This window comes from Echinops telfairi, unplaced genomic scaffold (genome assembly GCF_000313985.2).
Source record: "Echinops telfairi isolate 266 unplaced genomic scaffold, ASM31398v2 ScPeMD7_70;HRSCAF=299, whole genome shotgun sequence".
NCBI classification, from domain to species: Eukaryota; Metazoa; Chordata; class Mammalia; order Afrosoricida; family Tenrecidae; genus Echinops; species Echinops telfairi.
In genome coordinates, this window is record NW_022103968.1 from 31,112,407 (window position 1) to 31,123,452 (window position 11,046).

General features: G+C 47.4%; 1 non-coding gene across 1 annotated transcript; it reads left to right on the forward strand.

The window, feature by feature from the left end:
- Positions 1-6,047: 6,047 nt before the first annotated feature.
- Positions 6,048-6,211, forward strand: LOC115870042. Its single transcript, XR_004046511.1, has one exon. It is a non-coding gene; the product is annotated as a U1 spliceosomal RNA (small nuclear RNA).
- Positions 6,212-11,046: the final 4,835 nt, after the last annotated feature.

Genomic DNA, 11,046 nt, shown 5'->3' on the forward strand with positions numbered 1-11,046 from the left:
CTCCCTGAGAGGGGTGAACCACAGAAGTGTGAGTGAAGGTAGACAGCAGATGGTGTGAGATATGAAAATCATAATACTTCATCATTTATCAAGGGTTCACAAGGGGGAAGCGTGGAGGAGGGAGGGGAAAAAGAGGAGCTGATTCCAAGGGCTCAAGTAGAAAGAAAATGTTTTGAAAATGATGATGGCTACATATGTACAAATGTACTTGATACAATGGATGTATGGATTGTGATAAGAGCTGTAAGAGCCCCCAGTAAAATGATTTTTTTAAAAGAGCTGTAAGAGCCCCCCCAAAAATGATCTATAATAAATAAATAAAACATAGTCTACACTAATGTTGTCTCCCTAACGTAACAGAACCCTGTTCCCAAGTGGGATTATAACCACAGGTACAGTAGGATTTATAACACACATATATATATATTACATCAAAGACATATGTCCTAGCTTCATTCAAAGGCCCACGCTGCAGAGTCAATATGAAAACACAAAAAGCCACATCTGTTTAATAACAATTAAAAAAAAAACCAAAAAAATGGAAAGTGGGGAAAGGGGGCAGGGGGGGCAGGGCAAGGGAAGAGGCCCCTGGCCCAGGGGCATAGGGAGCCCTGCTCATGGCACCAGGCCTGGCCACAGGGCCCCCTGGGTAATGTTGTTGCTACAAGGTTGGGATGGGGGACAGCAATTGTCCTGTGAGAGCCATTCGCTTGTGTCAGGGACACTTACTTCTATGGGGGATGCTCAACTTCTGCACGCCCCGGATCTTGTCCAGCAGGTCAGAGACGAAGACCTCAGTACCACACTTAATTTTGATGGGCACAATCTCATCCCCAACAAACGTTTTAACAGACTCCACAAACACAAGTGGGTAATGTTTCACATGCCCTTGAACGTATGTCTGCAAGGAAACCTGGCAGGAAGGAAAGTCGTCAGTGTGAAAGGGTCCTGCCCTCCTCCGCTTTGCAAGCACCCTTAAGATCGTAAATCACTTGGTCAAACAGAACCCGGAAGCCTTAGACAAAGCCTTTGGGGTGTGACTGACTGACTAGGAATTCCAGTCTGCTGACCCACAGCCAAATCAAAGGCACCAGCGCATGAGTGTTCATCGTTATGTTCGTTAAAATGAAATGCTTCCCCCACCCCCACCCCCAGCAAAAACTGCAATCAGTGCGATGGCAAAGATGCCCAGCATCACAACTCAGTAAGAAAATAGAAATGAAAAATACAAGATACCCCGGATCAGAAGGGCTGGGATAAAAAGTGGTGAGAACCCCAATGGCGGAGAGACTGGAGGAGAAGTGCGTCCCACTGGGTTCCCAATGACGGATCCTTCAGAAGCAGAGCGTCAGGCCTTTCTGCTGAGGCACCTCTAGGTAGATTCGAGGCTACGGCCTTTCAGTTTAGCATTGCTCGCACCACCTAGGGACTCGTGATTTCTTATAACGACATATAAATCTACAGTGATCTGCGGGATGGGGGTGGGGGAGCACGTGATTAAGGGGCGCATGGTGTTACTTGTTTGGATGAAATCGTCTCTGTTCCAGCATACGTAAGGAAGAAGCCCGTGCTCGGAGGATGGCTCACTTGGTTGGTTTTTCCTGCTCTGCAATGGGGTTAGCATTTTAGCGGCACCCTCATAAGGCTGTGGTAAGCACTGAATGGCCTAAAGACTATAAAATCCCTGACGTGTTCAAAAATCCTTAGCAAGCCTTGTTCTTCTTCACACGCAAAGCCTTCCCCCTCTCTCTCCACACCCAGAAATCAGGTAAGAATTTGAGAAGGGTCATAATGTAGGCAAATCCGAAGCACACCGCACCGTCCCCAGCATGCCCACTTCTAGCTCAGCCGGATTCAGAAGTCCCTCCACGTGCTCAGTCCAGTCTGCTGGACTCTCTGTCTCTTCTTTTACCAAAAAATTAAAATTAAAAAAAAATTCATGGCTGACTCATAGTGACCCTACAAGACAAGGCAGAACTGCCCCTGTGGGTATCTGAGACTAAGCCTCTACTGCTTGCTTTGAACTGCTGACCTTGAGTTTAGGAGTCCAGGTCATAAGCCACTGCACCCCCAGGGTTCCTTTGACTTCTGCAAGTGGCCTCAGAAGGCCTCACCTCTCGGGGGCCTGCTTTACATCTGGAAACCAAGGAAGGCCTTCTTCCCCACCCCCGCCGGTGGCCTCCATCTGCCAAGCTTTCTGTGGCATTCTGAGGCTCTCCAGATAAAGACCCACCAAAGTCTGGTGTGTCCGCAGCTCGTAGAAGTTCCCCAAGGGCGTCGCACCTCCACTTCTGTGCCTTTACAGAGAAGGCTTCCCAGCACATCCTTCGTGCGCCGCAGCCTGGGATGCTTCCTCCTAAACACAGCTCAGAGCTCGCTCCTGCTGGGAGCCCCTCCCTCCCACGTTCCTCACCAGCAGCTTCTGCCTGGCCTGGGCCCCTTCTGCATTGTCTCTGTGGCCTCTTCCTACCCCAAGACTTGTCCGTTCTGCCGCTCTCTGGTCTGTGCTAGTCCGGAGGGGAACCGCTGACTTTGCTTCTGTGGACCCATGTCTAGCACAAAGCAGGTGCTGGACCACCGCTTTGGAATGGACGCGTGCGTAGTCATCCCCCCCGGATTCTGCCTAGACGTGCACCCATCTGATCTCCTTTTCAAGACGCTGATTCCGGAAGGATGGGGTCCACACCTCCTTCACCAGATGACCCAGCATGTGGCCTGTTTCTTAAAACAAGGACTCTGAAATGGACCCAGAAGGGCAAGGGCAAAGGCTGCCCTCTGGAGCCTCGAAGTCCGGCAGAAGACATCATAGAAAGCACCGAGTCTTATGGTAAAAGTGAGAGCAAAGGTTTCTGGGAAAGGTAGTATTTAGCCAAGAAAGACCCTCCCTTAAAAAAAAAAGAAAGAAGCACCCAAGATTCTATCATGATCACCTATTCCAAAGGTAAATGTCCATTTCTCTGGAATGCTTTCTGGTTGGGTCGGCCTGCCAAGGTCTCAGGCTGGCTGTGGGTAGTAGCAGCTAGTCTCTCTTCCCACGTGGTGGTACAGACACCGTGTTCAGGAACTCCTAACCTCGCTGGAGACTCTAAAGACCAGAAAGGAACAGCAATCTCTGGTCGCCAGAGATTAACTAGCTGGATCTGGCCTTTTAGGGTCTCACTCAGATCTGCGTCCTTGCCTTCTCTCCGTTTCCTCTTCCCCTCCTCGGGCATGTTGTGTCTTCTCTGTTCCCCTCAAATCCCAGCACCACAGGGGCGATCCCCTGGATAGCAAAGAGGTGGAAGAGACCAAGGGAGAAAATGAAATCAGAAAAGAGGCTTGACATCTTTTTCAGAGCTTGCTCTTGGCTCTCTAAGTAAATAGTATGTACGCTCCACATAACTGACTCACATGCCTCCCTGTGACCCTTGGAAACATACTAGGGAGAAAAGGCTGGGCTCCATCAGGCAGGAGCGACGGAGAGGGAGTGGCACGCGTGAGCACGCTTCACCCAGCAGATGGCACCGCTCGCTCTAACAAGGGTTGCCAGGCGTCTGTAGGGTCCTCCGGGCCCTGCTCACCGAGTACAGCGCCAGTGTGCAGCCTCTCAATCACAGTCATGTTTGCGTCCACTGCGGCAGCCTCTGTGTCAATCCATCTTGCTGAGGGGTTTCCTCTTTTTCGATGATGACCTTCTACTACCAACTACAATGTCTTCTACCAGGAACAAGATCTCCAAAGTACGTGAGACAAAGTTTGCCATTGGTCTTTGAAGGAACATTCTGGTTGTATTTCTAAAAAAAACAACATGCAAAACCCAATTCACTGCCATTGACTCGATTTCAATGCATAGTTACTCTACAGAACAGGGTGGAACTGCCCCTGTGGGAAAGCCTCGTCATTGTCCAGAGGGGCTGCTGGTGGTTTCAAACGGCTGACCTCGTAGTTAATAGCCCAAGTGTAACCACACAGCCACCTGGGTTCCTTTGGCTGGACGTCTAGATTCTCTCAATCCAGCCTTGCTGATTTTCTTACCGTTCCCACAATGTGCCGGGTCTTTGTATGCATGCAAATATACGACTAGCCGTAAAAATCCCTTCAACACTAAGACAAAAGTTTTAAATAAAAAGTAAATAAATAATTCCTTAAAAACCCAGTGATTGTAAACAACAGCCTTTCTGATTTGGTCTTGTTGGTGTTTTGCTCCGCTTTGTTCTGTTGTTGCTTCTTTGATCTGTCTTGTCCTGAAGTCAAGACCAGACCGAGTGCAGAGGGTTAGGGAGGAGGGAGGATGGGAACAGGAGACCCGGGAGGGTGTGGGATAGGTGGTGGAGCAGTGAGGAGATCTCAATGGATGAGTTGAATCAGAATGTGCAGGAATTGCTGAATGTAAAACTACAATCTCCTCTGTAAGCCTTCACCTAATTTATCATTAAAAGTTGCTTTGTTTGTTTTTTCATAAAATAGCTGTTAGAGGCCCCTTTGCCCTATTTATTTATTTATTTAAAATCCAGACCAGGATGACCGGGACGTTCTCGCACAGGGGCTGACCTGAGGATACAGCCAGGGCTGCAGTCACCTGAAGCTCGGCCCGAGACATGAGCGCTGGTTTCCTCAAGGTCAAAGGAGGATGCTGGCTATTGACAGCGGTTCCTTTGGGGACTCTCCAGGGGGCTGTGCCCCGACTTCTCCAGAGTGAATGCTCTAAGAAGGAGCAAGGCAGAAGCACGATCTTTTAATGGGGCTCATCAGAAATCACGTGTCTCTTCCCACAATCGCCGACTGATTTCACAGATCAATACTATTCCATGCGTGAGAGGGTTATCTCTGAGCGGGGATGCCTCTCCACTGCCACCACGTGCATTCCAACTCAGGGTGACCCTGCAGAGGGTTTCCAAGGCTACAACGTCGTTATCCGAGTGGACAGGGTCTTCTTTCTCCGTCTGCGTGGGTGGTGGGCTTGAACCACCAACGTGAAGTTAGTAGGCCAATGCCTCCCCAACAGCTCCACCAGAGCTCCTGAGCATGAATATCGGCAAGTGGGAGTCACTGAGGCCCTCTGTCTGGAAATGGATGACTCTGTGGTGCACTGGCAGCTCACAAGGAACCCTGGGGAGGGGGTGGGGGGGTAGCGGTGAATGGCATTGGCTGCTAACGGCAAGGTCAGCCGTTGGAAAGCACCCCCCAGGAAAGACAGGGTTTTCTACTTCCATGAAGAATCACATGCTCAGAAACTCACAAAAGGGGGCAGTTGTGCCCTGGACTACAGGGTTACAGTGAGTTGGCCTCCATTGGGTGGCACTGAGTTTGTTTTGTTTCAGCTTGTTTCCCTGGCTCTGCCAGCTTGCAGTGCCCTCCCCCCCACCCCAGAGGGACCCCTCCCTCTCACCTTTTAGCTCCAGCTTCCGCGTCAGATCCCTGGTGAAGCCTCCTCCAAACGACACCCCCCCCCCTTCCTCCTCCGTGCTTACATAGACTTCTCTTCAAATTTCAAAGAAACACTGATTACCTGTCTCGCGTGACTGTTCACCCCATTGTGTTCCGAGTCCCCGAGGGCAGAGAAACGTAAACATTTTAGCAGCTCCAGTGTCTGCAAAGCATAGAGACTTGGCACAATGTCCCTTTATGTGGGGCAGCATATATAGTTGAGTTTTTGTGTGTTTTTTTAAAAAAATAAGGCCGGGTCTCAAAATAATTCCCTCTCCCCACCATCAAGGCACAAAAAAATAGCCTTTTTTCCCCTGAAAGTATCCTAATGAAAGGAAAAAAAACTTATTGCTGAGAGAACTTGTCTGCAGCTTTCTGGTGACACAGAGGCATGAACAAACGCATGCACACATAAACTGTGGTCCTAGCAGCAGTACTTTCTTTACTTCTCATACAAACTATGATCAAACTATAGGCTGTTCACAAGAGTCACGCTTTAAACCAAGACACAGACGGGTTACAAGTGAAGGGATGGGAGATAGGGTGAAGGGGTGGGGGAGGTAATCCTGTGGACAATCACCAAAGAGAGCTGGGTGGCAACATTAATATCAGACAAAGTAGACTTGGAGACAAAATAAGTCGTACTTACCTGGCAGGGGAGATGCCGTGATGACGAAGGTGGTTTTCCCGGGGCGAGGCTTATCCATTGCACTCCGGAGGTGCTGACCCCTGCCATTTCCCCAAATGTGGGGAACTCGACTGCATAATTTGTGGTAGTGGGGCACTGCGTTCGCGCTCTCCCCTGGAAAAAAAAAAAGACAAAATAAGTTAAGAGAGAGAAAGCTGGACAATATGTTGTGATAATGATAAAGTGATAACTAATAAGATTCAGCGGTCATAATACATATGCAGCCAACCTTGGGACATGGATAGAACCGATGGGAAGAGCTGGCACTCCAACCACGGAGACTCTGATACGGGACTTTCGACAGTGGACTGTTGGACCTGGAGAGAGAAGCGCAAACTAAGCCTAAATTGATCAGAAGGAAATTTTAGAGCAGAAATAAACGAAAATGAGAATAGAAAAAAACAACAGAGGGAATCAGTAAAATCCAAAGTTGGTTCTTGAAAACGATCAATAAAGTTGACAAGCCTTTAGCTAGACTGACAAAGAAACAAAGGGGAAAGATGCAAATACCGTATGCACTCATGTATAAGCCAAGTTTTTCAGCACATTTTTAATTCCGTTTTTGTGGTAAAATTAGATGCCTCAGCTGATATTCAGGTCAGCTTATACTCGAGTCTATACAGGTAACCAAAATAAGAAATTAAAGAAGGAATCTTACAACTGATTGATAGAAATAAAGAGAATGATAGTAGAATATATTATGAACAAGTTTACAACAGCAAACTGGACACACTAGATGAAATAGATAAATTCTTAGAAGGACATGATCTATTCAAACTGACTCAAGAAGAAATAAACAGTCTTAATAGATCCTTAGCAAGCAAAGACATTGAATTTGTCACCCAAAACCTTAACATATTTTGTTTGGAATAAATCTATGTACGTACGAACTGAGATCGTGCTAGCAATACTTTTTGACTTGCCTTCATTCAAAATATGATCCAGCTATATTCATTTCACAACAGACACACCTTAAACCCAAGGACACAGAGAGGAGGGGTAAAAAATCCTGGGCCAGATGGCTTTACTGGGCAATTCCACCAAACAGCTAGAGAAAAATTTGCAACCATCTGTTTAAACTCTTCCAAAGAGAGAAAACAAAAGGAGGTGTGCTAATTCATTCTATGGGACAAACAACACTGATACCCAATCTGACAAAGCACCACAAGAAACTACAGGCCGGTATCTCCGTGAATACAGTTGCAAAAATCGTCACAACACAGTAGTGGAAAGAATCCAATCATATACTCAGAGTCATACATCTCGACCAAGTGAGATTTACTCCAGGAAGGCAGGGATGGTTCAGCAGAAGAAAATCAATCCGTGTACGGCATCACGTGTATAGAACAAAAGGCAAAAAGAAAGCCGGGTCAGCTCTATGTAGGCATGTGTTGGGCTGGGTTGTCTAGGGACCAGCCCCCTTCCCCAAAAAATAATTAGTGACACTCATCTATGTATAAGATAGAACTTGATACCAAGAAGGCATCACATTTCACTCCAAATCAAGGCCACCGGCCCAATGCTAGCGGGGACCCTCCACAGACTCCCTGAGCTGCAGGCCAGTGATGGGGAAGGTTGAAGTAAAAGCAGGAGCTCCCAGGCCGGTGGGCACAGAGTGCAGGTCCCGGGTTGGTGGGCACAGAGTGCAGGTCCCGGGTTGGTGGGCACGAAGTGTAGGTCCTGGGTTGGTGGGCACAGAGTGCAGGTCCCGGGTTGGTGGGCACGAAGTGTAGGTCCTGGGTTGGTGGACACAGAGTGTAGGTCCCGGGTTGGTGGGGGACATAGCAGGGAGCCCAAAGCTCCCAGGTTGGCACCTCCGGTCAGCTGCCCTCTTGGGGCCACCCTTGGAGGTGGACACTGAATCCCACCAAGATGGGAGGTTGAGGGACCAGAGAAAGGGTGCCAGAGTCTCTCTTATAAAACGTCTGCACTCACCAAGAAGCCTCGCGAGGCTACCTGCTGACTGACTGGTTATGCTCCGCCCTTACCTCCACCCAGCTACCATGAAGTTGACGAAAATCCAAGCACCACCATGCAGGAAAAAAACAAACAGAACATTTAATAAAATCCAACACTCTTTTTTTTAACTTTAAATTATATTATATTTTAATCATAGACCAATGAACAGAATAGAATCGAGAGTCCAGAAATGAACCCACACATCTACAGTCAACTGACTTTTGATAAGGATGTTAAGTCTATTTGGCGGAGGAAAAGTATCTCTTCAGTAAATAGCATTGGAAAAATTGGCTTTCCGTGTGCAAAAAAAAAAAACCCAAACCAGAAACAGGACCCATGCCTCACACCGTACACAAAAACAGATTTAAAAGGAATTAAGGACCTATGTGCGCAAACTAAAGCCATTAAATTCTTAGAAGAAAATGCAAGGGGAAATGCAGACAGAGGGCTGCCAGGCCTCGCTTTTGCCAATGGATGCTCTAATATAATCGTAAAACACAAACAGCAAAAGATTAAATAAGCAAATGGGACTTCAAGCAATTAAAAACTTCTGTTCATCGAAAGAATTTACAAAAAGAAAAAGAAAAGCAACCTGCTTCAGAAATCACACATCCAATAAAAATCTAATAACCAAACTACATCTGAAACCTTAACAACTGAGGGAATGTCTTGGCCATTTATAACTCAAAACAGTTCCATGTCCAGAACGCCTTTGTAAAGGACCAAAGACTGGTACGTTCTGGAAAGGAACCAGAGTAGTGAGGCAATGGCTTGGAAGCCTTTCTGACCAATGTCTGACCTCCGGGGCTGCGGTAAGGAGGGAGGAGGGCTCACAGTGCAAAGCCAAGTGCCACAGGTAGAGGTTGGACACGCCTTTGTGCTCCATCCTTCTCACACCCACTACCCTCCCACTGCACTCTCCCACCCTGCTGCCTTCAATACGCCCTGCAGAAATGACACAGGACTCCCAGACAGTATTCACGATTATAGGGTGTGTTAGGGAACTATGGTAGTTACATAATCTGGTCAATTTATGGGTAGGGGTGGAGGTGGAGTCTAGCCTGTCAATCAGGATAGAGCCAATGAGGCCTCTGTGTGGACATGGCCTGTCAGGGAATCCAGCCCCTAACACATCATCACAGGTCCAGTAGGCGCAATTGTACAGTGATAATAAGTAAAGATTAAAGTAAAGTCAAGAGATAGGAGAAAGAGTGAAATAATGGCGTCAGACACATTTCATAATAGCATGCTCATCTCAGCCCCACTTGGTGGTCTACGTGGAGAGAGAGAGAGATTGATTGATTGCTAACCAAGGCTTATATATTCTCTGGGGACGTGCAAGCCCCCTAGTTACAGGTGAAGACATACATCACAGGAAAGGGTTGTGCTATAGGTAATATAGTAATGGGAGGGGGTGAAGTAGGGGTACATATGCTAAAGGAAGAGTGTGGGAGTCTGCACGTCCCTCAGCCCATGGCCTGCGCCGTCTGCTGTCTTTAAGCTTCCCATTCCCGGATGTTCCCTGGCCTATTGTCTTGCCTGAGTTTTTTTAATTGCTTGACCTTTGTGATGATTGGTGCTCGGTGGCAGGCAGCCGCCATGCTCATTGGACACCTCCGCCAGGCATCCAAGTGCACCTCATTTGCTTGTGGACCGTCCAAGTGCACCTCATTTGCATGCAGACCTGTTTGAGGACTGATGCTTGCCATTTCTTCCATATTTGGTAGCTGCGTGATTATTGGATACCACCCATTACACTTTATTAGCATAAGCCTCTGCCTTCTGCTCAATAAACGAGGCTTGATCAGACTCCTGTCTTGCCTCCATTTCTCATGTCTCTTGCCCCTCTTCATTCCCAGTCCCTTTTTCAGGTATCCACGTTGTTTGATGACCTGCGGGACGGGTCAGAAGAGGAGGGATTAAGGGTAAACATGTGACAACATAGGCGGACCCTAGATTCATGATGGAGGCCTAACCTTGATTGCCTTAGAGCTAGCGACTTTATTTGGCCTAAGTTTTCAGGGGAAGCCATCCACTGACCCTAACAGCAGGGAGTGAGCCCTGCCTATTGTGGGAGGGACAATGGTGTCTGCTTGCTCTGGATGGCTGGAGTCTTCAGGGAGATAACTTGACAGTCATTTGCCATTAGTTGCAAGCAGTGTCCTAAGTCTAGCATATATTTTGGGGAGACGACTTGAGAGAAATCTTTTTGCTTCCCACAATGGCCTTCTCCTGAGGATCCTAGGAACTCCTGTATTTCCTCCTTGGAGGCAGGAGACTCTCTCTAGAATTGCTCCCTGTGAGACTCTCTTGGCTCATTCCCTGCGAGACATCCCTAAGGAGAAGACACATGAAGAGAGGCTGATGGAGCCAGACCTCTGGAGCTGGAGAAGCCTCATGGAGACCGCTGCCAGTGCTGAGATGCTTACACCACTGGATCCACAAGACTTCCCGCCCACTGGCCTGTGATCTTCCTGCACTCGGCGTCATTGCATGTGTTTCCTGAGTCTGAAGAGGACTTTATAGATTGGTATCGGACATATGGGCTAATATCAGACTTCTGGACTGAGCTGAGATGTTTTCTCAATATTTAACTGCTCTTGTATATAAAGCTCTTTCTTATACATGCATGAGTCTCCCTGGATTCATTTCTCTAGTTACCCACACTAACACAGGAACTTAACAGGTTACTTAAGTCAACGTCAAAAGCATCCAGGATTCAGCATTTTGTCTACAGGGCCTCTTTTTTTAAATTTTTTATTCTTTTTTTTTCTAATCATTTTATTAGAGGCTCATACAACTCTTATCACAATCCATACATATATCAATTGTGTAAAGCTCATTTGTACATTCATTGCCTTCATCATTCTCAAAACATTTGCTCTCTACTTAAGCCCCTGGCAACAGGTCTTCATTTTTTCCCCTCCTTCCCCACTCCCCCCTCCCTCATGAACCCTTGATAATTTATAAATTATTATTTTGTCATATCTTAC